The sequence below is a fragment of the Ailuropoda melanoleuca genome, chromosome 3, assembly GCF_002007445.2.
Source record: "Ailuropoda melanoleuca isolate Jingjing chromosome 3, ASM200744v2, whole genome shotgun sequence".
Classification (NCBI taxonomy): Eukaryota; Metazoa; Chordata; class Mammalia; order Carnivora; family Ursidae; genus Ailuropoda; species Ailuropoda melanoleuca.
In genome coordinates this window covers 116,253,808-116,278,525 of record NC_048220.1, presented here as the reverse complement: position 1 = coordinate 116,278,525, position 24,718 = coordinate 116,253,808, and the positions used below count along the sequence as shown (strand labels likewise).

General features: G+C 36.4%; 2 long non-coding RNA genes across 2 annotated transcripts in view; one reads left to right on the top strand and one right to left on the bottom strand.

Moving 5' to 3' along the window:
* Positions 1-24,718, top strand: part of LOC117801589 — an 84,386-nt gene that overhangs the window by 48,017 nt on the left and 11,651 nt on the right. Inside the window, exons 3-6 of the long non-coding RNA XR_004624299.1 lie at positions 22,275-22,392; positions 22,501-22,613; positions 22,703-22,830; positions 22,972-23,039. This is a non-coding gene — a long non-coding RNA (uncharacterized LOC117801589). The remainder of the gene's footprint in view (positions 1-22,274; positions 22,393-22,500; positions 22,614-22,702; positions 22,831-22,971; positions 23,040-24,718) is intronic.
* On the bottom strand, positions 11,161-17,184 carry LOC117801590. The gene is made up of 4 exons (XR_004624300.1): positions 16,731-17,184; positions 15,266-15,316; positions 12,740-12,862; positions 11,161-11,669 (listed from the first exon to the last, which is right to left on the bottom strand). It is a non-coding gene; the product is annotated as an uncharacterized LOC117801590 (long non-coding RNA).

Below are 24,718 nucleotides of genomic sequence, written 5' to 3'. Positions count from 1 at the left end.
ATCACAACTTTTTATTTTATACAATCTTGTATTATTTTTAATTTTTCAAAACAAGTATTCTTTAAAGTAAACAGATAATTAAAAATTATACTCACTACTTCCTTTGATGTTAGGAATGTACATACACTGTAATTGTATATAGCATTGTATGACATGCCATGAGATGTTTTGAGGTCAAGTGGTAACTATATGGATGAATTTCTCTCTATGATATTCTTTCCAAATGAATTAAGCCAGAATCTGAGAAAGCTGCGTGTTGTTTTACCATCCTATAGTCTTTTTCCTTTTTCTTTTTGAACCGAATTATTCTATGCCCTGATGCCTCTAATCCACTTTGAGGGACATTATAAGAAACAGCTTCCAGAAACATACTTTTGTATTTACTAAAAGAATGTTGTGGAAAACAGTTTTTAATGCATTGCACCATAGTTTCTTTCTGAGAACATACTGCAAAAATATTTCTCTCTATATAATATGGAGAACAGTTTTACTCTTCTGAGTAACTATTTTGTTCTTTTTATATGGACACTTGGATATTTCACCAACACATGACTCTGCATTACAACGTCTGCCAGAAAGTTCAAGAGGTATTTGCTTCCTGTTGCTGGAGTATGCATCATCCTTACAGCTCAGCTGACTGATCACACTCTTAGTTTCATCCTTTTGTTCTCTCAGATTTATTAGTCTATTTTTTAATATCTCCTCCTCCCTGCTTTTTTGGTCTTATTTGTTTGTATTTTTTGATAAATGCCTTAAATCATTTTAGAACAAGGCTTCATAAAAGGAAAAATATTTAAATTAATGAAATGCAATTTACACATGTATTAGTTTAAAGAAAACTCATTTGATTTAGGCTTAGTTGAATTTGAATTACCCATTATTTCTATTTTTTTATAATAATATTTTTTTATTATATTATGTTAGTCACCATACAGTACATCCCTGGTTTTTGATGTAAAGTTCCATGATTCATTAGTTGCGTATAACACCCAGTGCACCATGCAATATGTGCCCTCCTTACTACCCATCACCAGCCCATCCCATTCCCCCACCCCCCTCCCCTCTGAAGCCTTCAGTTTGTTTCCCAGAGTCCATAGTCTTACCCATTATTTCTAAGATGGCCATGAGAAAGAGAGTTTAATCATGCATTTCTCCCATATGTTTATGAGATCTTCTCAGAATGTAGTATGGGCATCTTATAACTTGAAAGAAGAAATGTAACTAAAATGTATAAATCATTGTCATTTAAAAAATTACTAAGACCTAATTTTGCAAGGCCTTGAAGGCATTCTGGGAAAATGGACCTAGCAACTGCTCCTAAGAATTTAATATGAATCTTAGATACACTATATCCAAGTCTAGCACTTTGGGATCTAATAATGTTCAAACTATATTTATAGCATTCCAAGAACATGAGGGGTAAATTCAGTTCTAGTTGAAAGTAAACGCTGTAAAACATTTTCACAAGGCAGCTTGTCTTGAGGAAAGCAAAAGACAATTTCCAGGAGTCACCAGCGTTTAAATAACTTCTGAATTAATTAGGATGATATAAGAGGAATGTTTCAAGAATAATCTTACAGAAAAGCTTTCTATTTGCCTCATTAATTTCCTCATTCTTCAGTTCATAGGAGAGAGTAATAACCTCTAAAAGTAAAGTAAAAATGGGTAATAAGGCCTCAACTTTAAATTTGAATATTACAAGCAAACACATCCAATTTGCGAAAGTATTAAAATATTCCCAGTTTTTGCCTTATTAGAAATGAAACTTTCCAGACTAAAGCCCAGTGGGAGAGGAATGAGTGCTCCATAATTCATTTTTCCCCATCCTTAATGACAAAAATTCTTTTTTTATAATAAAAATAAGTAATCATCTCAACTTGTCAGCCTACGTAATGCCATGTAATGCCATATAATTGCCATGACATGCCATAAAATGTAGGCAAATAAGCCTCTGAATTATTATTTTCCAGCTGCTGGGCCTATTACCACTTGACCACACAGGCTGTTGGTACCATATTGCCATTCTGTCTGTTACATTACTATAACTAATTATCATGTCAGAGCCAAACAGCTTTGGTCACTATCACCATCATTTCTGAAGATGTTACAGCAGGACCAAGACAAAGAGGTAGTTATGTTAGCCTTACAGAATTGTCAATGACAGATACTATAGTCAACTTCAAATTTAGAAATTCTGGGAAAATTAATTACATTTTAACACATAATCAGTTCCACAGAGGAGGCAATTAAACACTGAAACAGTGTAGATCCATTCTAGCTGACAAATATGACTAAAATTAATTAAATTTCATTTCCATTTACTTCCACATGGTTTTAGGATCAAGCAGATACACTTTGAAATGGTTACTTCCGCTTTCAAGTAATTCCAACTACTGAAATAACTCAATAATATATTTGCAAAATGAATTTGACACCTGAGTCTTCAATAATTAGAACAAGTATTAAAAAGGCATTTGCCCTGGGATGCCTGGGTGGCTCAGTCGGTAAATGTCTACCTTCGGCTCAGGGTCCTGGGATGGAGTCCCACTTTAGACTCCTTGCTCAGCAAGGAGCCTGCTTCTCCCTCTGCCTGCCATTCCTCCTGCTTGTGCTCTCTCTCTCTGACAAATAAATAAATAAAATCTTTAAAAAAAAAAAGCATTTTCCCTTAATTTGGGGAAACTGAATTTCATATCCTGATAATTCCAACTTAATTGTTTTTGGCTAATCAACATTAAAAAAGTGGCACCTTTGTTTCTAAATAAGATGATTTGTTCTTAAAGTAAATGAAAAATATCCAATAAAATGTAATCTCATCAAGTAGATTTACCCAGCCAAAGCCAAAATATTGTATCGAGGAAAAAAAGATTTAAATCAAATGCCTCTCTTCCATAGGATATAACTTCAACATTTTCATTTTGAAAAATTGTACTTGGAGAAGCTTTTGATTGATTCATTGATTCATTGATTTGCTTTTGCCTAATTAGAGATGCCTAGAACTAAGGCTAACAACTGCATGGATATTCACTCAAAAGTAAACACTTGATATTGTAAGATTACCTAAGTATTTCAAAATAAATTAAATTAATTTTTCCAAAAGGTATTATCAAACCGCACACTAAATCACACCATTAAAATAATTAGTGCACTGAATGATTTGGTGGCCAGTGATATTCATACATTCCCACGTGAATGGTTCCAGATTTCACTAATTCATTATCAGTTTTTCCCTCAGCAGAAATTCTTTCCCTTTATTAAGTTGGATTGGTATTGACTTTCAAGTGCTTCATGACAAACGGGATTAGTTACGTTCCTTAAAGACTCTCAAATTGGAACTTGAAGGAACCAGAAGCTAAGTGGCTTCCCTGTGGTCTAAAATTCTTTCAACAGGGGCGCCTGGGTGGCACAGCGGTTAAGCGTCTGCCTTCGGCTCAGGGCGTGATCCCGGCATTATGGGTTCGAGCCCCACATCAGGCTCCTCTGCTATGAGCCTGCTTCTTCCTCTCCCACTCTCCCTGCTTGTGTTCCCTCTCTCGCTAGCTGTCTCTATCTCTGTAAAGTAAATAAATAAAAAATCTTTAAAAAAAATAAAATAAATAAAATAAAATAATTCTTTCAACAGCTTTTCTTCAGTGGCTCCTGGTTTTCATAACATGAAGAAAGGTCTTTTGGCTCAACAAGTTTAGTTTGTTTTTAAGTAATTAGTATTGTATTACTTTTTATTGCTGTTTCATAATTTAAAATATAGCCATTTGAATAAAAAGAAATAACTCTGAAAAGCAAATATATTTTAAAGATATAGTTTCAAAGTTGCATTTTTCTTTTTCATGTCCTATAAATAACATTTAATAATTTGTTTGTACTCAATAGGCACTTACTCCTAAGGAATATGCTATAGATTAGCCTTTTGTTTCCATCTATAAAGAGAAAGTATAAATCAGTAGCAAAAAGGGTAATCAAAAAATTAAAGTTTTCTTGTGATTTTTGAAGGAAAATGTAATTTGGGAGGTCCATAATAAAGCCGATTTTATTAAAAAATATTTACCTTTTAAAATCTTCCATCTGAATCTACTGAGTTCAAATCAGTTTTACAACCATTACATCACATTGTTAACTATATCTTTTTTTAAAACTAAAAAAGTTATAGAACATGTTCTCTAGTGTAGAATTTCAGTTCATTTCAGCTAGCATTGGTTCTTACTATGAACCAGGCATCATGATACAGGATGGAAACAAAGACACGGTAGAAAATGTCCTGTCTTCTAAGAACTTCCATATGTGAACCACAAGACCACTGGCTAGAGGCAGCCCTAAGGAATAAGAAGTATTCCAGAGACGAGAGTAACTTCAAAAAAGAAATCAGAGTGAGGTGGCACTGTTGAGCCCTCTAGGCACCATGCTGGATACCAACATGGAGAAGACAGGTTATTTGTTGTGAAGAGAAGCACAGGGAGGAGTCTGATAACAGATATGTACACAAGAAATCAGGGAAACCCCAGGGAAAGTGTTTCTCACAGCTGAAGATATGAGCCTTGAAGGAGTTGGCAATCCAACATGAGAGGGCAAATGTCATTCTCCTTCCTTCTCCAGGTGACAAATATGAACTAATATCAATAAGCCCATCTTCCTTGAAATAAGCATTTAGAAAAACAGGTAGGATGGAACTAATTCTTTTTAGATTTGACTCTCTTTAAGCCCATATCTTAAATTTCAGTAAGTACCAGCTAACTTTATTTTATCTAAGGAACTTAATGCTTATATTTATGGTAAGTACATACAGGTACACACTGGAACATTTTAAAACTTTGTATTATTTTCTACATTTCAGCAAATGCCAGTATAAAAATATCAAATATCTTGAAGGGTTGATGAGCTTCCAAAATGAAAATGATTACGAATTCCATGTTGAAGAGGCAGAAAAAGAATATTTTGAGCTAAACCTTCAAATGTATTGAAAATATTAAAATACATTTATAAAGAAATTTGTTTCTAATGAGTTCTAAATTAGTTGTTCCCAAACTTATCATGCATCTAAATTAACTGAGGAACTTTTCAAAATATATATTTTGAAGTCCACTTCAGACTTCTTGTAAGTCCACTTCAGAATCTCTATAGATGGGACTGGGAATTTGTGTTTTACAAATTGTTTAGATGGTGCTGAGTCACAGCTAGATTTGGAAACTGCAATATAAATAATGCTGCTTGTTACTGCCAAAATATAAGTTTCAAAAGAGATCGTTTTGTAAGACCTATTTCTTATTGAAGATGTAGCAAGTGACAAATGATTTTACAATAAGACAATAAACAGAAGATTTAAATAAAAAATAGATTTTCCCCAACTAGAGCTTTGGATATAATAGCTGCTATTAAAAATTTAATTAGATGAAAATGGAATGTGAGGAAATAATAGAAAACAATAGAAGAGGAAGAACTGATATTGAAGAAAGTTCAAGTCATAAAAGATAGAGAATATGCCCTTCCAATAGCGGATGTTTATATTCTTTGTCTACCTGTTATCTAAATGAAAAATGAAATTGCACTTTACATTCCATTCTGCATTACTTTTATGTAACAATATGGCATAATCATGTTTTTATTTTATGCATACAATTTCCCCATCCTCCTTAATACTAAAATAGTATTACTTTATTATACTGAAGTACCATAATTCAACTAATTCTAACAGCCAATAGAAGAAAATGGGAAAAGTGTAAAAGCAAGTAAGCACCTATAGAGTGCTTATGGCCAATAAGCACGTGAAAAAAGATTCAGCCTCCTTGAGAATTTCTAATAAAACAAAAATTAAATATGATTTCTCATCAAGCAGAATGGTCAAATATCAAAATTACTTATAATATTAAGTTTGGGCTAGGGTTTGGAATATTGGGGATACTCAAATGATGTTGGTTGAAATACAAATTGAGACAAACCATTTTATTTTTTTAAGAGAATATGGAGTTGCTATAAGTACTAAAAATTTCAGTTCTAGGAATTCATCCTATTTGCATATGTCTGTAAAGATGTCCATAGATATTCACTGTAGCAATGACTCAAGCTAGATGAACAGCTTTATTATAAACTTGTATGCACATGTCTGAAAAATATTAAAAAGAGCTATTAAATTAAATCTCTCACCTACCCCAAGTCTCACTCCTCAGAGAAAATCTCTTTCTAACATTTCTAAATAGAGTTCTTATGAAAGTTATAATCATAATATAAATATTAGGCTTTATCTCCATTCCTTGATTTATGAACTTTAGATATCCATTGGCTTCCCAATTGATCTCTTTCATGGTTTGTTGGCTTTCTTTAGTGATATACTTGGATCCTTTTCTCTTTATTCCTTGCATATCTGTTATTAGTTTTTGATTAATTTACCATTAAGTTGTTATATAAACTCTTCTGCATATAGCAGTCTATATATTAAGTTGATGGTTGCTTAAGTTTAAATTCATTCTTTACTCCTCTCCCTCTCCCATTTTAGGTAAATGGTGCTCTATTTTACATTCTTTTATTTTATGAATACCTTGACTGATTTTTACAGAAGTATTTATTTATACTGCTTTTGTGGAGGTTTGTTTCGTTTTTTGTTTTTGTTTTGTTTTGTTTTACTTTTCATACTCTCACTTATGGTCTTCCTTTCCACTCAAAGATTCCCCTTTAATATTTCTGGTAGGACTGATTTAGTGGTCATGAACTCCTTTAGTTTTTGTTTGTCTGAGAAATTATTTATCTTTCTTTCTATTCTGGATGACAGCCTTGCTGGATAGAGTATTCTTGGCTACAGATTTTTCTCTTTCAGCACTTTGAGGGTATCATGCCACTCTCTTCTAGCCTGCAAAGTTTTCACTGAAAAATACACTGATAGCCTTAAGGGGCTTCCTTTGTATTTAACTGTCTTGCTTTCACTTACTGCTTTTAAGTTTTTTCTTTATCGCTGCTTTTTTGTCATTTTAATTATTATGTGTCTCGTGTGGACCTCCTTGGGCTGAATTTTGGGGGGAATCTCTGTGTCTCCTGGACCTAGATATCTGTTTCTTTCCCAAGATTAGGAAAGTTCTCAGCTACTATTTCTTCAAATAAAACTTCTGCTCCCTTATCTCTCTTCTTCTTCTGAGATCCCTATGATGTGGATATTACTATGCTTGATGGAGTCATTGAGTTCCCTAGACTATTCTCAATTTGTATAATTTTCTTTCCTTTCCTTTGCTCAGCTTGGTTATTTTCCATTACTCTGTCTTCTAGGTCATTAATTTGATCCTCTGCTTCATCTAGACTACTATTTATTCCATCAGATGTATTTTTAATTTCATTTATTATATTCTTGGTATCTGATTGGTTCTTTTATATCTGTGTAAGGGTCTCAATGATGTCCTCCACTCTTTTCTCCTGTCCAGTGGGTATATTTATGATCATTACTTTAAATTCTCTATCAGGTATGTTACTTATAACCATTTTGCTTTGGTCTCTTGCTGTGGTATGGTCCTATTCTTTCATTTGGGAGATGTTTCTCTGTCTCCTCATTTTATCTAACTTTTTGTGTCTGTTTCTGTGTGTTAAGAAAGTTAGCTACCTCTCTTGCTCTTAACAATAATAGCCTTATGAAGTAGAGATCCTATAGTTCCCTGCAGTGTACGGTGTCCCTTGTTCCCCAGGGCCTGGCATTTCAGGAGTGTCTCCTATGTTGTTGTGTGTGCTCTGCTGTTGAGTCTTAGCCTATCCTTCCTCAGTCTAGTTGTCTTTAAAGGCTCTCTTTGCCTATTGTGGGCAATGTTTGATCTCCACCAGGGATGGGGCACATTTTAACAAGGTGTGCAGTGGTCTTCTTGCAAAATAAGACCAGCCCCCACCACCATCAGAACTGAGCTCCTGCACAATGTGCAGGTCAGGAGATGTGGTATTGGAAGGGTTTGCCCAGGTCTTCTGGAGGAAAAGCCTGTAGCACAGTGACTTTCCATTTGAAAGATGGAGATTTTAGTCCCTTAGAAACTTCCCACCTCCTCTTGCAAGTTCTTTCAAAACATATTTTCTTTTATTGGTTACCTTAATAACTCTAAAACATATACTTAAACCCCTGTTTCTTGTTCAGTCTTAGACAGTATCTCTTCACTTCCTATTATGAAAGATTAGAAAATTTGGGCCCTGTATGATGATAGATGATAGCTACACTTGCCATGAGCATAGCATAATGTATAAACTTGTGGAATCTCTATGTTGTACACCTGAAACTAATGTAATATTGTATGTCAACTATACTTCAATTTAAAAAAGAAGAGAAGAAAAGGCAAGAAAACTTGGGCTTATGAGTTACTCTCCACCTCCTGTTCTTGCTATCATACTCTGGGGTAGAAGGATACATTCTAATAGTTCTCACAGACTTTTAAATCTATTTTATATTCATGAAGTTTACAATACTTACATTATATTCTTTAAGTATAATTAAGTCTTCTATGCTTAATCTAAGTTGATCCTAGATATCAATTACAAGTAAAAAGTACTTATATCTTAATGTATACCAAAATTATTAAACACAGTGGAAAGGTGGAAAGACAAATAAGAGAATATGTTCAAAAAATCATAGTCAGAGCACTCTAAAGAAATGAAGAGATTTTGAGAAATTTCTGTTACATAAAAAAAGTGAATGCATTTGAACTTGACAGTTCACAGATTTTTAACAACAAGCATGGGCCAGTATCATATGATTGCATTTATTTCTCTACGGGATTAACTATATTACTTGATTTTTATTATATAAATAAATACTAGAAACAAAAGCAAAAATGAACTATTGGGTCTTCATCAAGACAAAAAAGCTTCTGCACAGCAAAGGAAACAGTTAACAAATCTAAAAGGCAACCTACAGAATGGGAGAAGATATTTGCAAATGACATATCAGATAAAGGGCTAGTATCTAAGATCTAGAAAGAACTTATCAAACTCGACACCCAAAAACAAATAATCCAGTCAAGAAATGAGCAGAAGACATGAACAGACATTTCGGCAAAGAAGACATACAAGTGGCCAGCAGACACATGAAAAAATGCTCAATATCACTTGTCATAAGGGAAATACAAATCAAAACCACAATGAGATATCACCTTACACCAGTCAGAATGGCTAAAATTAACACGACAGTAAACAACAAATGTTGGTGAGGATGTGGAGAAAGGGGAACCCTCTTACACTGTTGGTGGGAATGAAAGCTGGTGCAGCCACTCTGGAAACCAGTATGAGGTTCCTCAAGAATTAAAAATAGAACTACCCTATGACCCAGCAATTGCACCACTAGGTATTTATCTCAAAGATACAGATGTAGTGAAATGAAGGGCACCTGCACCCGAATGTTCATAGCAGTAATGTCCACAGTAGTCAAACTGTGGAAGGAGCCAAGATATCCTTCGATCGATGAATGGATAAAGATGTGGTACATATATACAATGGAATATTACTGAGCCATCAGAAAGGATGAATACTTGCCATTTGCATTGACATGGATGGAACTGGAGGGTATTATGCAAAGTGAAATAAGTCAGTCGAAGAAAGACAATTTTCATATGGTTTCACTCATATCTGGAATATAAGAAACAGTGCAGAGGACCATAATGGAAGGGAGGGAAAACTGAATGGGAAGTCATCAGAGAGGGAGACAAACCATGAGAGACTCTTAACTATGGGAAACAAACTGAAGGTTGCAGAAGGGGTGGTGGCTGGGGGGTTAGGGTAACTGCGATGGGTATTAAGGAGGGCACATGATGTGATGAGCACTGGGTGTTACATGCAACTGATGAATTGTTGAACATTGCATCTGAAACTAATGATGTGTTGGTTAATTGAATTCAAATTTAAAACATTTTTAGAAAGAAAAAAATGGGAAAAAAAATAAATGATTGAAAAACATTTAAAAACATAAGTTGAACTGAAAACTTTCAACAGTATTTTATGCCAAGAATCTCTGTTGTCACCATGGTCAGCAAGGCTTCTCTCACTAGGCCTGCAACAATATGTATTAACTCATTAGGTGAATAATAATCACTAAATTGAGAGCATTTTCTAAATATTTTTTAATCCCATAATTGAAGACCATATTTTGTTGATGTTTAAAAAATTATTAGGCCACTAGGAGTTCTAAGTGTCATTGAGTCTTTGTTTTTTATTTTAATTCTAAAGCACTCATTCATAGAAAGATTCAAGCATTTGGAGGTAGCAGGTACTGGTGTACCTAGCCACTGAAAAAGATTGGCTAGGTTGCCATATATCCATGAGAATGCCTGGGGCAGAACAAAGTAGAACTGTAGGTATAGCTTTACTGCAGAACCCCACCTGATGTGCACACCAGAGTCTAACCTCTCATATGTAATGAGACAGTAGAGCTTCTTCCGAAGCCAAGAAAAGGTTCTGCACCAACCTTTCATGCTGTGTCAGCATCAGGTGTCTCACTGCTGGTGGGACAAAGGAAGATAATCTCTGCAATCCAAAAAGAAGAAGACTCAAGCTTTAAATTCAAATCCCCTGCTATCTAGACCCCATGTAAATAGACACCACCAACTCAAGCCAGATCCCAAGGGTCCTTACTTAACTTACATTTTAGTCATCACGTAAAATAGCACAAAGTGGTTTTGTAAGCACAACATAGTACTTACTTATGTATTGTCTACTTAAATCCTAATGGTTCTCCATACATGGAGAACACACATATATGCAAGTGCCTTATCCTGGTGTACAGAGCACTGCATAACCTGGCCCATTTTTCTTTCTTCAGCCTCCTCTCTTGTACTCGCCACATCACTCTGTTTCAGCCATTTTGGCCTTCCTTGTTTCCTCCAAACCACCAAGTCTGTACCTCCCTGAGAGCCTTTGCATTAGCCACACTCTGATGGTAATGCCATGTCCAGAGATTTTACCTGGCTGGCTCCTGCTTGACAGTCAGATCTCAAGTAACCATCACCTTCACAGCAAGATTCTCCCAACCAGCCAATCAGCATAGACAACCTGACATTCATTATCACATTGCCTATTTTTATTTTTTGCATTGCACATATTATTACCAAATGTTTTTGTTTCCTGGTTATTTTTTTAATCTATTTATTATCCATCTGTCAACTGTCCCCCACAAAAAAACAACGTACAAATTCTATGAAAACAGAGACCTATCACAGTCACTACTATAACCCAGTGTTTGCGTTGGGTAGTACAGTGTACACATATAATAAATACATATTTGTTGAATAAAATTTATTAAAATTTATTACACAGGTAATAAATACATATTTGTTGAATAAAAGAATGAATACATGAATGCTCTAGCCCCACCTTCCTGACACCATGGCCTAGAAAGCCAGCACATCTTATCTTCTGCTGGCCATATCCACAGTGGTCTTTCCTTCACCATTCCAGTAGAGGGTACTACCCTCTACTGGAGCTCTGAAAACTCCAAGTTCAGGCTGATCTCAAGAGGCCTCTCAGTCTAACTCCAGGTTGCCTGTATCCTTCTCTTCTTCAGAGAGTCCATAATGCAAAAGAATAGTCCAATTCAGTTCTGAAGATAAGGACTCCAAACACTGTATGTTCTCACCCCAAGTATCCCAGAAAGGAGGTATCATGATCCAGCGGGCAAATGGTAGGTTTGGCTATGGAATACTTTCCTTTGTCTGGGACCCTATTTTAGATCACTGAAAAAAAGAAAGGATTCAGTTACTGGGGACCTGACACATTTGCATCCTGCAAGAGAAAAAACTGAAAAGCCACCTGTTGCATCTTCAGAATAATCCAAGAAATTGTCACTTAGCTAAATTAATCCATATCTAGAGTCACAGACATTCTTCCACATTGATTAAGCTGCTCTGAGTTCTTGATGGATTTTCAGAAACAAGAAGAAACTACATGGGAACTGCCAAAGGAATACAGTATCTGTGGTGGGCCACCAAAATCAAGCCCTGGTCGTGATGACATTTAAACAAGTCTTTCTAAACAGAAATTCTATTGAAGAGACAACTATTAATCATGTTGCATGAAAAGTTAATTCCTTTGGAAATAAATATATAATTTATTGCAGTTTCATTGGCTTACCAACTATTGCACAATATTAATGTAGATGACTCTCAAGCAAAGTCTTCCAGGAAATAAACTGGACTGAACTTAAATGCATCTATATTTCTTATTCTATTTAGATAAGATGATATTAATTTATAAGTGGCTGTATCCGTGACAAGTACTCTGTTTCACATTGCCTTGTGGTCACTTATGTACAGGATACATGACGTAAACTCTTGGATAGAAGCACAAATTTAATATTCAAAGACCAAATCAAGAATCTAGGAAGCATGGCAGGCTGAAAGACAAGCTGAAATGTTAGGGCTATTAAATATTAATATCAATCCTTTCTCAAACATAAATTTTACTACACTTAATAGTTTACAAAAGTAATTCACATTTTCATATTATTTCACTTCAGCTTCACTCAAATCTATGAGGCTTAAATGACAATTTTATTCTGTACATTTTATAGATCATCAAAAAACTGACTCTCATAAGGGTTGTTCCATGCAAGTTCTAAGCTCCATATTTTGGTTTATCATATACTTCCTAGGTGTCTCCAATGTGTCAGTTAGCATGTTGGATGTTATAGAATCAAAGATAAACATGACTGGATTCCTGCTTAGATCTAATGAGGGAGATAGAGGGTTAAATAATTTCAATTGAATGTAATAAGCACTCTAGTAGAGGTTATCACACATATTACCTGGCAGTACAAGGAAGTGAGCACATATCTCTGTACAAGTTCTATGTCATTATGTGGGCACAGAACTGTGTTGTATACTCTTTAGCCAACTGTTTTGGTTGAAAGTCTGGTATAATCCATATTCTGAAAAACAAATGCACTAATATGACAAAGATATTCTTACCAAAGAATGATCTCATATTAATAAAAAGAGAAGGTTAAAATTCCTGTTTAGGAATCCTTCAATCAGAAAATCAAGGTAGGGTCACCAGTCATTCTGGTTTGCCCAAAACTAAGGGGTTTGCCAGGATACTGGACTTTCAGTGCTAAAACCCAGAGAATCCTAGACAAAAGGATAGTTGATTAACTTAAGTCAAAGTTAGGAAATCATAAAGCAAGTTATCTCAAGAACCAATTTCACTTAGGCTCAACCCCATCAGTTAGATGGGTTTCGATCTATTTTTCTCTGGCTTGGGCTGGATTATAAAAACCAACCAGGAAGAGGAAGACAAATAATAACACTGCTTTATATTTGTAGAACATTTAAGATTTATAAGAATTAGTCTCAATCTTTGTAAATTATGCCACGCTCATTTCATGACACTGATAAGGGCAAGTATCTTTATCTCTATTTTACAGATAAAGCAGCAGACTCAAAGAGATAAGAAATTTGATCAAGATCATAAAACTTGTAAGTGCCAGAAAAAAACCTAGAACCCAAGACTATGCAAGCATTCCAGATTTACTTCAACCTATGATGGTGAAAAGTAGTCCAATTAAATAAAAGTCTAGCTCAACCAGTCAAAAATATTATTCATGAGTAGTAGTATATTAGCGTGTACTTAAAGTGCAATCAGTCAATAGAACAGGAAGTGACACAAAGTCAAGTGGAAGTTTACAAGTGCTAGGAACACTCTTAACCGCGGAAGGGCAGTTTAACTGAAGGATTTGCTCATACCTAACTTCTCTGAATAACTTAACTTTATAACTGTCTGACTCTCTTTATTGCTGTGTTGCAATGATGATAAATATCAAACCCAGATGGTGCTTTGAAAGTCACAAAGCACTATACAGATATAATATTTCGCAGTCATTTATGTATATCAGGTCAGGATCTCAGTACCTGGTGCTTTATCACTCTTAGGCTGAAGAATTCTGGTCACTTTTCCACCCTTGAATGGATGAGTCAGACATTATTTCTGCTCTCAATATTTCTGGGTCTACAGTCACATTTGCCATCATCTCCAGTGCTTGAGTGGTACAAAGTGCAATAATTTCTTCTGCATGTGTAGTTCTCCCACCTTCTTATCTGATCTAAAACTCCTTTTACCGAACACACGCACTTCTGTGGTATTTCCCATTATAAATTTTGACCATAAAAAACTTTCACATTATAAATTTTACCATAAGAAAGTTCACACGAACCAATGAGTTTTTAAGAACGATAAAAATAAAATACCTCAAACTGAAACTTTCATACATTCGAATTGTTTAATTTCCTGTTACAACTGGTTAGAAAAGAAACCATAAAGGCTTATTTAAAAATGTTCTCTGTACTCATTTCCATTAGATTTAGGGTCCATCCATGCAATTAGTCTCTCAAGTCTTGATAGTCCATGTCTCTAAGTAAGACAAGCAAACCTAACTAATTTTTCTCCCCCTGCCAGGGAAAATGTTTTCCTCTTATACAAAATATCATAAAGATATCTGTGATCATGAAGAACTGCATACCTCATTCCAAAATGCCAAATAGCATATGTGTATTTTTAAAAATCAATATGTTGTTTTGAAATTTTCACATAATTGCCTAAAGAGTGATGAAATTCAAGGTTGGGATTATATTTAAAGAATCAATCAGCAGTTTGCATTCATTCAGTAAGTGTGGCAAAGATGCTAGCTGGTCACACACACACACACAAAATTATCTTCCCTTTCCCCCTCTGGAATATGGTAGGTGTTGCTCAGAGGCATTCTCCCAAGCAGTGAGTACATTTCCCAGCACACTGCTTGCATAAAGCTATAATCACATGGCTAATTCATACTAATAAAATATAAGCAAAATGATGTGTGTTATTTCTGGGCTTGGGTTTTTTTTAAAGAAGCTGCTATGCCTTCTTTACTCTGTTTCTCTTCTCTTGCTGGACGCTAGCAGATGGCGGAGTCTTAAGATGGAAGGATCCTGAGTCCCTGAGACACCAGGTGAAAGCCCAAAATCAAACAATAACACCCTCAATGGACAGTTCCGTGATTGAGAAAGAAAATTCTATTATGTTATACCACTGAAATTTTCAGTTTGATTTTTTTTACAGTTGTCATCACCCTAACTGAATAACATAAACGAATAAGTTCATCATTAGCATCTCTGCTTTGTTCTGTCAGGAAGATATGTTTAAAAAAGCCAGGTCAACCCTCAAGTTCTTAATTAGGTTAAGTTCTTAATTCAATTTTTTTAATTAGGTTAATTAACTATCTCTACCCTTCTGATTTTAGCTATTACTACTTGTCTTTTAGATTCAAATATTACTTCTTTAGAGAAGTCTTCCTTACCTCCCACGTAAGTCAATTCCCCTTCTTAGTGGCCTCCACAGTACCATGCATCTGTCCATAAAAAGTACTTTAATTACATTCTTTACATTCTCTGGTCTTTATCTGTCACAATATCACACTGAGCTCTTTATTCATTATATCCATTTAACAAAGGTATATTTCAGGAGGACTACTACATGTTGGGTCATGTGCTATTTTTATGGAGTTCACTTTTCTCTGTTCCTTCAAGTTCATTACTAATCTCCTAGTGAATTGACCACAGATAAATTGGCATTAAATAGAAGACAAATCAACTCACAGCAATAAATGTGTCATGTTATTCCTGACAAAGTTCCATGTCCATAATCTCACCTCCAAACACTTCATTTTTCACTCTAAGCATCATAATCACTGGTGCCCAAAATATCATAGTAATATTTGCTGATTTTATGACATATAAGTTTTCCCAGGATGTTGATGATTGTAATATATGGAAAAACATAACTTCACTAAGACCTGATTTTGGTCCATTTATGGAATGGTTTCCTTATCTGTCCCTTCTGAAGAAGAGGTAGGATTCTCCTGAGGACAAGCTTGAGAGAAGTTGAACATAAACAATTCAGCCTCTCTCTCTCTCTTTAGATTCTTCCTGCCAAAAAGCAGGATTCATTGTGTACTTCCTGCTTCCAAAAAGAAAGCACATCAGAGTCAGTGCCTAGGTCATCATTCCAAAGACACTTTTGGCTCATCTACGTATTTCTCTCCACCTATCTATGGAAGTTTCATAGTTATGAGGCAGGAATTCTGGGCCTGCACATACTATTCCTTAGCCAGGGGCACCTCCTACCTATCCACACCTTTCCTACTTCACCTAGTTAGCTCTAAGTCTCTTTAAAATCTGAGTTTAATTATTACTTCCTTAGAAAAGCCTTTCTTCAGGGACACCTGAATGCCTCAGTAGTTAAAGGTCTGCCTTCAGCTCAGGTCATGATCCTGGAGTCCTGGAATCGGGCCCCACATCAGGCTCCCTGCTAAGTGAGCCTGCTTCTCCCTCTGCCTGCTGCTTCCCCTGTTGTGCTCTCTCTCTCTCTGTCAAGTAAATAAATAAAATAAGAAAGAAAGAAAGAAAGAAAGAAAGAAAGAAAGAAAGAAAGAAGAAAAGAAAAGAAGAAAAGAAAAGAAAAGAAAAGAAAAGAAAAGAAAAAAGAAAAGAAAAGAAAAGAAAAGGAAAGGAAAGAAAAGCCTTCCTTTAAGGTCTCCTATGAGATTGTAGTCAAGATGTTGGTCAGGCCTGCAGTCATCTTCAGGCTTGACTTGGCCTGGAGGTTATCAGGAGCTCAAATGAGCTGGAGAGAAATACTGCTGAGCTATCGAGGGTTAGAGTAGTCAATTAATGCAATAAGCCATAAATGGAAGAGCTGAGCCTTTGATCAGTTGTGGACATAGTATAAGCCAAGGGCTAAAACTGAAGAAAGCATTGACTCACCTTGTTCCATTTCCCTCCCACAGAACGGCACAGGAGTCAAGGGTCAGGCGGACCAGTGTAGAAGTGGGGGTCATCTCACTATTGAAGGAGTCCCAAATAAAAGACTCCGGTAGTTTTATGAACCCTGTGGTCAGAGGGAAAGTGAGGGGGAGAGTTAGGGGTGGAAAAGTACTAAGTCAGATTAAAGAAAAATGTCTTTGAGGTTTGCTCCTCTTCCCTCCCATAAGGAGGACTCCCAGAGGCACTGCCTAAGGCCTCAGGTAAGAGGACCTTGAAATGAAGGCGCCCACCAGGGCTAGGAATACAAACATGTGAAAAATATGGCCAGGGAGACTGAGTCCTTGGCTGTAACTCCCTTCAGAGACTGCACTGTATTGACTACACACCAGGTTTAGACTGGAGAGGGCAGCTTTCTCTGAGGCCTGCTTGGTAAAGTTTTCGTAATTGTCTATGATCAGGCCCAAAAAAATCACACACGTACTTTTATTTTATTTTTTTTAAAGATTTTATTTATTTATTTGACAGAGATAGAGACAGCCAGCGAGAGAGGGAACACAAACAGGGGGAGTGGGAGAGGAAGAAGCAGGCTCATAGTGGAGGAGCCTGATGCGGGGCTCGATCCCATAACGCCAGGATCACGTCCTGAGCATGAAGGCAGACGCTTAACCGCTGTGCCACCCAGGTGCCCCATACGCACGTACTTTTAAACAGGAGTCAGACACCTCAAGATTTCTGCTTGCAAGCTGACTTCCTTACATAGCTGCTGAGAGGAAGCCCCAATTCCTTACTATGTGGATCTCAACACAGATTTAGGGTCTTCATGACATGACTGCTACCTTTCCCAGAAATGAATGGTCTAAGAGAAAGAACGAAGAGGGAGTAACAATGTCATTTATGACTAAGTGTCAAAAGGAATGCATCATCACTTCTGCCATATTTTCCTCTTTAGAAGCAAGTCACTGAATCCATACTCAAGGGCAAGGGAATTAGATTCCACTTTGTGAAGGGAAGGATGTCAAAGCATCTGTGCACCTATTTTAAAACAACCATACTTGAGTAGACCATCTTAAGGTAGACTAAGATCAAGGTAAAAGGAATTCTGCTTTTGTTAATACATTTAAGTCACATAGATAAGTGGCTACTTTGATCTCCATTTGAATGACTCTGACTCCAAACTTAGGATAGGGAAGAAGATATGATTGCATACCATCCTTAAGTCTAATAAACCAAGTTTTAAATACAAATTTTTTACACTCTTACCTGATTTCATTTAATTTGTAAATTTCCACAATCTATAAATTCAATGGTATATAAGAAATCATATTATTCATTTTTCAGTTGATGGATTATCTCAGATTATGGCAGAATCAAAAGTTTATTATAATGATCTTAAATGGGATCATTTTCTCTTTAAAACAGCCATTATGAAATCCCCACCACAGTTAATATAATTCTAACAAAGACAGGAAGACTACCATCTGAAATACCAGCCTAAGAAAATATGCTGAGCATTGGCATCTTTTTCAACCACGTTTTTGAATGTCAAGATTTAAAAAGTGAAATGTTAGAATCTACCCTTCTCACTGGAATGCTAGCAAACAAGTGAACCGAGGTTAATTTATTTATTACTGAAGGAAAGATGGCAACAATCTTTGAGGATTTGGAATTTTGTTTTATTTAATGTTAGGAAATGCTAGGGAACTATCACTTCCTCTCTACTTAACAACTACTGTCGCAGTGTATTTACTGGAACAAAAATTCAGTTTATAAACTCTGCAAAGGAAATAAAAGCAACTTTACATTGGTGGTGGCATTACTTTTTACGTAGGATTTCCTGAATAACATTGTGCAACACATTGTTGCTTGAGATTCTCTTCCTGTATTATTAAGTAACTAATCCAAACAGAATGTACCAAATCCCCTACAGATTTAAGGAAAATTACTGGCCTATGTACATCTCAACATTATTCTTCCAACATGCTGCTCTTTTCTTAACTCTGTTGTTGATTGTTAGAGAAATAATTTTTCTCTGTTTTAGTTGTGTAAAAATTAAGAATATTTGACTAAAACCAATTCTCAAGTAAGAAAGCCCATAGCTGTTGGTCTTCATGGCTTCTTTATGCAGATAATCTCTGTATTTCTCAGCTCTAAGTTACATCAAAGGACTGTGGTCCACCTTGTTCATCACTGTCTCTCTAGGTTCTTGCTCCATGCCTGGCTGATTGGAGTAAATAACTGTGGGAAAATTAGTGAATGTTACTCTTTAGTACTAAATTATTGACCCTCTATGAAAAGAGAAAGGGATAATTTACTATGAACTCCTCCTTGTAGATGGGAGGAATTTCTTCAGAAGGAGCTTTGAGAAGAGGACAAATGCATCCTAAATACTGTGTACTTTTTAATTTTTTAAACTGTCAAGACTGTTTGATAATTAACTAATTAATGACTGCAAAGCTTTTTGAAAAATGGAAAATTCCAGATACATACTGAATTTTAAAAATTTAAGAAATGAAAAAATTTAAATGTTCAGGTACATAAAATGGGGGCAGTGTTGAACAAGGATAGATCCAGGTCCTAAGAGTTTGCATTCGAGCAATGGACAGAGATCCTAAACAATCAATTATGCAATCATTTATTTAATTATAATTGTAATGAATGAACACATGGGGGGAAAAAAGAATGGCTATGACACTGTATAACAAGAGGATCTGATCTGGTATGAGGAGTCCGAGAAGACCTCACTGATGATGAAATGATATTTGAGCTAAGTTCTAAAAGATGAATAGGAATTAACAGATAGTCAAGGGGATCCTGAGGATAGAAGGTGAGGGATTGTGAATGGAGAAGAGAAACGATCCTGAGCAAACAGAAGAGCAACAGAAAGCATCTAAGTAGAAATGGAATATAGTACATTCAAGAATCTGAAAGACCAAGTCACTGGAATGAAAAAAACCTATCAATAGCCTATAATGATGTTAATAAAGGGGTAGAGCAATCAAAACAGATTTACTTTCTTAAAAGATTACCCTGTCCCATTTTGGAGAAAGTAGGTATAGAATAATAAGTTCTCCTATGCTCTTCTATAAATTCAATGAAATACCCAGGAATGTGTCCACAGGACAATGATAAAAAGGACTCCAAAAGTAACCTGAAAGAGTGCCATTAGCACTAGGAAGGAAGGCTGGGAAGGATGGAAGAAGGCAGACCACTAGAAACCTCAGGACACGAGGAATGACTGCATGGTGAAATTTCCTAGGTTTTCTGTTTATCTTCCAAAGGCTCTCAGACTGGATACAGGAGAGGTGTAAAACCCAGAACCACCAATAGGCATAGGCAAAACAAAACAAATGAAAAGACAAGCTTGTCTTCCAGGTCAAGCACTGGGAAAAGGAAAGCATAAAGAGACCTAGGGGGAGAGTCCCGGCCATTGCTTTATAATCCGGACCTGGCAGTGATCTGATCCACTGGAAGTAGGAATGGCAGGAAGCCCCACCAACCCGGTCCTCACAAGACACCCACCTCCCAATGACAGTTCTGTTCTTGGCAGGAGCAGCATCAACAGGAGCCTGTGTCTCCCTGTCCTGCACCCAGGATCAGAAGAAGGCCAGGCCAGTGGCTTGAGCTCTTTTGTCTCTTGCAGAACCTGGACCAGTGATATCAGGTGGCCCAGAAAGCTACCCTCTATACCTGTAGGTGACACCAGAAGGGATTGAGTAGGGAGTCTGTATTAGTTTGATCAGCTTGCTATAACAAAATACCATAGACTGAGTGGCTTAAACAATAGACATTTGTTTCTCACAGTGCTAAAGGCTAGAAATCCAAGATCAAGGTGCTGGCAAGGTTCTGTGGAGATTAGATGGTTCTTAGGGATTAGATACAGAGCAGGGGGTGAGTAGGGCTATAAAGAGGTAACCTGAAGTAATCTTGTGATTGTACAGTCTAGTATTTTCATTGTGGTGGTGGTTACATAAAGCTACATGGGTGATAAAATTGCATAAAGCTGGGGCGCCTGGGTGGCTCAGTCGTTAAGCATCTGCTTTCAGCCCAGGGCGTGATCTGGGGTCCTGGGATCGAGCCCCACATTGAGCTCCTCCGCTGGGAGCTGCTTCTTCCTCTCCCACTCACCCTGCTTGTGTTCCCTCTCTCACTGGCTGTCTCTCTCTGTGTCAAATAAAAAAAAATTGCATAAAGCTACACACATATGCATGAAAGTGCATAAATAATGGTGAAATCTGAATTAATTTTATGGATTATATCAATGTCAATTTCTTTTTTTTAAAAGATTTTATTTATTTATTTGAGAGAGAAAAACAGCAAGAGCAAAAGCAGGTGAGGGGCAGAGGGAGAAGCAGGCTCTCCACTGAGCAGGGAGCCCAACGTGGGGCTCGATCCCTGGACTTCAGGATCATGACCTGAGTGGAAGGCAGATGCTTAACCAACTGAGCCACCCAGACGCCCCTCAATGTCAATTTCTTGTTGGTGATATTATGCTATAGTTGTTCACGGTGTTAGCATTGGTGGAGGCTGAGGGAAGGACTCAGAGGACTTATTCTGTACACTTCTTTATAAGTTCCTGTGAAACAATAATTACTAAAAATTAAGAAGTTAAAAAAAAATGTCTGGCTTCTACGTGAAAGTTGGACCAAAAAGGGTGAGGACACATAGGAGGAGACCACAAGTGGGTTGTTGAGGAAAGATGATGATAACTTTGACCAGCATGATGGCAGTAGAGAAGGAAGTAGATGAATTGATAAAATATTTGGGGAGTATCAGTATAATACAAATAAGGTGCCATGATTATTTAGATAGGAGGGTAAGTTTCTGACTTGGGTGAGTTTTCTGACTTGTAGATTTTGCTATCACTCACTAAGATAAGAAATAATGAAAAAAAAAACATTTAGAGTTGGTAAGATAACAAATATCATTTGGGGCTTGTTCATTTTGAAATACCTAGGAAGTATACTAATGTAAATACTATTAGTGGAATACATAGGCCAGAATTCAGGAGTTGTGTTAAAATATATAAACTCAAGTTGTCCATGCAGAGGTGACTATGGTGTGGCTACCTTAGATCAGCTGGAGAAGGAAAACATGGAGTGGTAAGTGAAGAAGACTTAGGAGAGAACCTTAGGAAACTACATTATTCAAATTTCAGGAAGTCAGGAAAAGGAGGTTGAAATTATAAAAGAGATGAGGAAAGACAGGCCAGTAGGTTAAGATATCAGAATATATGAATTTAAGTCAGATTGAACTTGAAAAATGTAAGATCTTTGGGTGGTTGCCTTATTCTTCAAATCAGATAGAATTTGAGGAGCATTAAGGAGAAGGTGGGAAATATATCTTTAATTGGAAAGAAAGTGCTCATTTTCTTCTATTTTACTATAACACCACTTCGTGAAAAGGCTCCTCATGTTTGAACGTGATTGGCTTGCACTGTATTACACCCAGAAGAATGCTGGGAATATACCAGGGAGTGTCTGTGTTGCACTGAGAGGTTGACTTGAACCTTTTGTGTAGCACTGCACTGGCTCTATTGTTTTCCAGGTCCTTCAACAGATTCCTGCTTGAGTTAAGAAAAACAAGAGAAATAGGATCCCATTTGGTTATAATCCTTTTTCTGAAAGGATCCTAAGTATCCTGTACATGTCATTCTATAAACAAGGTAAATATGTAAAAACACATATATAGAAATATGCTGATAATTGTATGTCAGTTCTGCAAAGAACTTAAAATCTACAAGGCCATACCTAACTATTTTTAATCTTATCAGACTCTGTTATGTGGGCATCGCCATCATCACCACCATCATCATCATGATCATCATCATGATTGCTGTCGTCGTAGCTTAAGGTCCTGAGTGTTCACTATGTTACAATATTCCAGGTACTACTCTAAATTACTCATGTAACATTTGATGTAATCCTTAAAAATGCCTCTTAGGTGTTGTAAATCTTTTCATCTCTATTTTACAGATGGCAAAATGAAGATATAGTGATTTGAAGTAATTAAGTTCTCAGAAATAGTTAAAGAGCAAAGTAGGAATCCAAATCCAAATGCCCAGGTTCTTAACCACTATACAACATTGCCTTTCCAAGTATAAGTAAGTAATGTTTTAATTCATTACTCTTGCCTGATACACATTATTACAACTTTGAAGGAAAAATCATCACATGAATTATGTGTCAACTGTGTACAGAGATAGGTCACATCTCAAGCCTGCTGATGTTCACCTCTTTTTCAGAGAACATATTAATTATAATCTGAAGTTCAAGGACTACAGGAATAAAATGTGGAAACAAAGGCTTTCAGGTATGTGGCTAGAGACAGAGATGTGACCTTGAGTATATGGTCTTAAACTGCAGTTCTCATCTTTCTAAGTGGAGAATAGGAGAGCTGAGGGCCAGGATGGTGATCTGTGAAAATCTGAGACCCTTCACAGATTTGCAAGGACTACACACACACACACACCACACACCACACACCACACACCACACACACACACACACACACACACAGAGAGAGAGAAAACTAAAGGTCTTGCCTAAGCTCGCCTCTGCTTTTTTTCCCCCACATAACCACTGGAAAGTGTCATCTCTATTTCAAATGTAATAAATCATGTCCACAGCACCAATGACACCTTTCTAGACTACAGTTTTTCTTACACAAGGCAGTTCTACTTATTCAGAATTGTGTAAGTATAATTACTATAACCACACTGGGTCCCTGAGAAAGTATTCCTTTACAGTTTGATTTTTATTGTAGAAGACATCTTTAAATTTTTTTTAAATACAATAAATCAAATCTCATTTCGCCCTCATTATAACAGCAATCATATTTCAAACTAAATAACTGATAGCTAATTTTTAATGTTGAGCTCCAAACAGGAAAAAAAGAGACTAATTACTCACAATGGAAGATATTTAAAACAGGAGATTGGTTACACAGGTAAAGGAAGACTGAGGCTACCCAGAGATTAACAACAGAAGGAAGTCATCAAAATCCCTAGGCTGGAGGCTTCACATGAGAAGATGATGTTATTTGAATCTAGAGCCACAATCACTCAGTGGAATCTGGAACCCAGTGCCCCTGGTCAAAAGCAGCTGGAGTCAGAGCTACACAACAAAATGCTTCCCAGGTGAAACAGGAGGGAAAAGGCTTTTTCCTTTGTTCACACTCAAATAGTCTATGAGTGTCTCCTCCTCTAGGCCAATCCCAAGGAGAAGCTAGCTGTTACAGGAGCCTGAGAATTACAGCCTGAAGGTTCAGTTCTCCTGCCATACAGAGGAGAACTAAAGAAAGAAAGGTCTAAGGGCAAATAGGCTAAGGACAAGCACACGCCCTGGGAACAAGCACTCTAGTTAACCAACCACATGTTTCCATGTCATGGTATATATGTGATCAGAAATTAAGTCATCAAACTCAGAAGTAGGTGTTTGAGAAGATTTTGATAAGTATAAGGAAAGAAATACAAGCTTTAGAAAAAGTCAGATCAGTAATTCATCCAACAAGTGTTTTACTGAGTAACTTTTGTCATCCTAGTTTTAGAATTTGGGAGTACAGTAAGTAAACAATAAATAGAAAATGAGTAAACAGTAAACAATGGAGAGGAAATAAGACAGAATTTTGCTGTTTTTGGATAGTAAAGCCTTTGAGGGATATCTATTTTGTTACACTCTGATTTAAATCATGAATTACCGCAGAGCTTTTTAGCTTCAACATTCAATTTGTTGACCTTTAGGCTCATGTTTAAAGATGCATTACACCCAAATTGAATCTATAGCTTATATTCACAAAAGTAGTGAGTAGGAGAAGAAGAAAGAGCATCGACAATCAACAGCCTAGCCCTTCTGTGCCTTCCTATATTGTTCAAAAGGTAAAGCTAACAGCACAGCAGCTATCTTATTCTACATATGCCCATAAGTTTTCCCCACACAATTTTATTACTTCTCCTCTCTTTTTGGCCTGTCTTTGATGTTTATTATAATTGA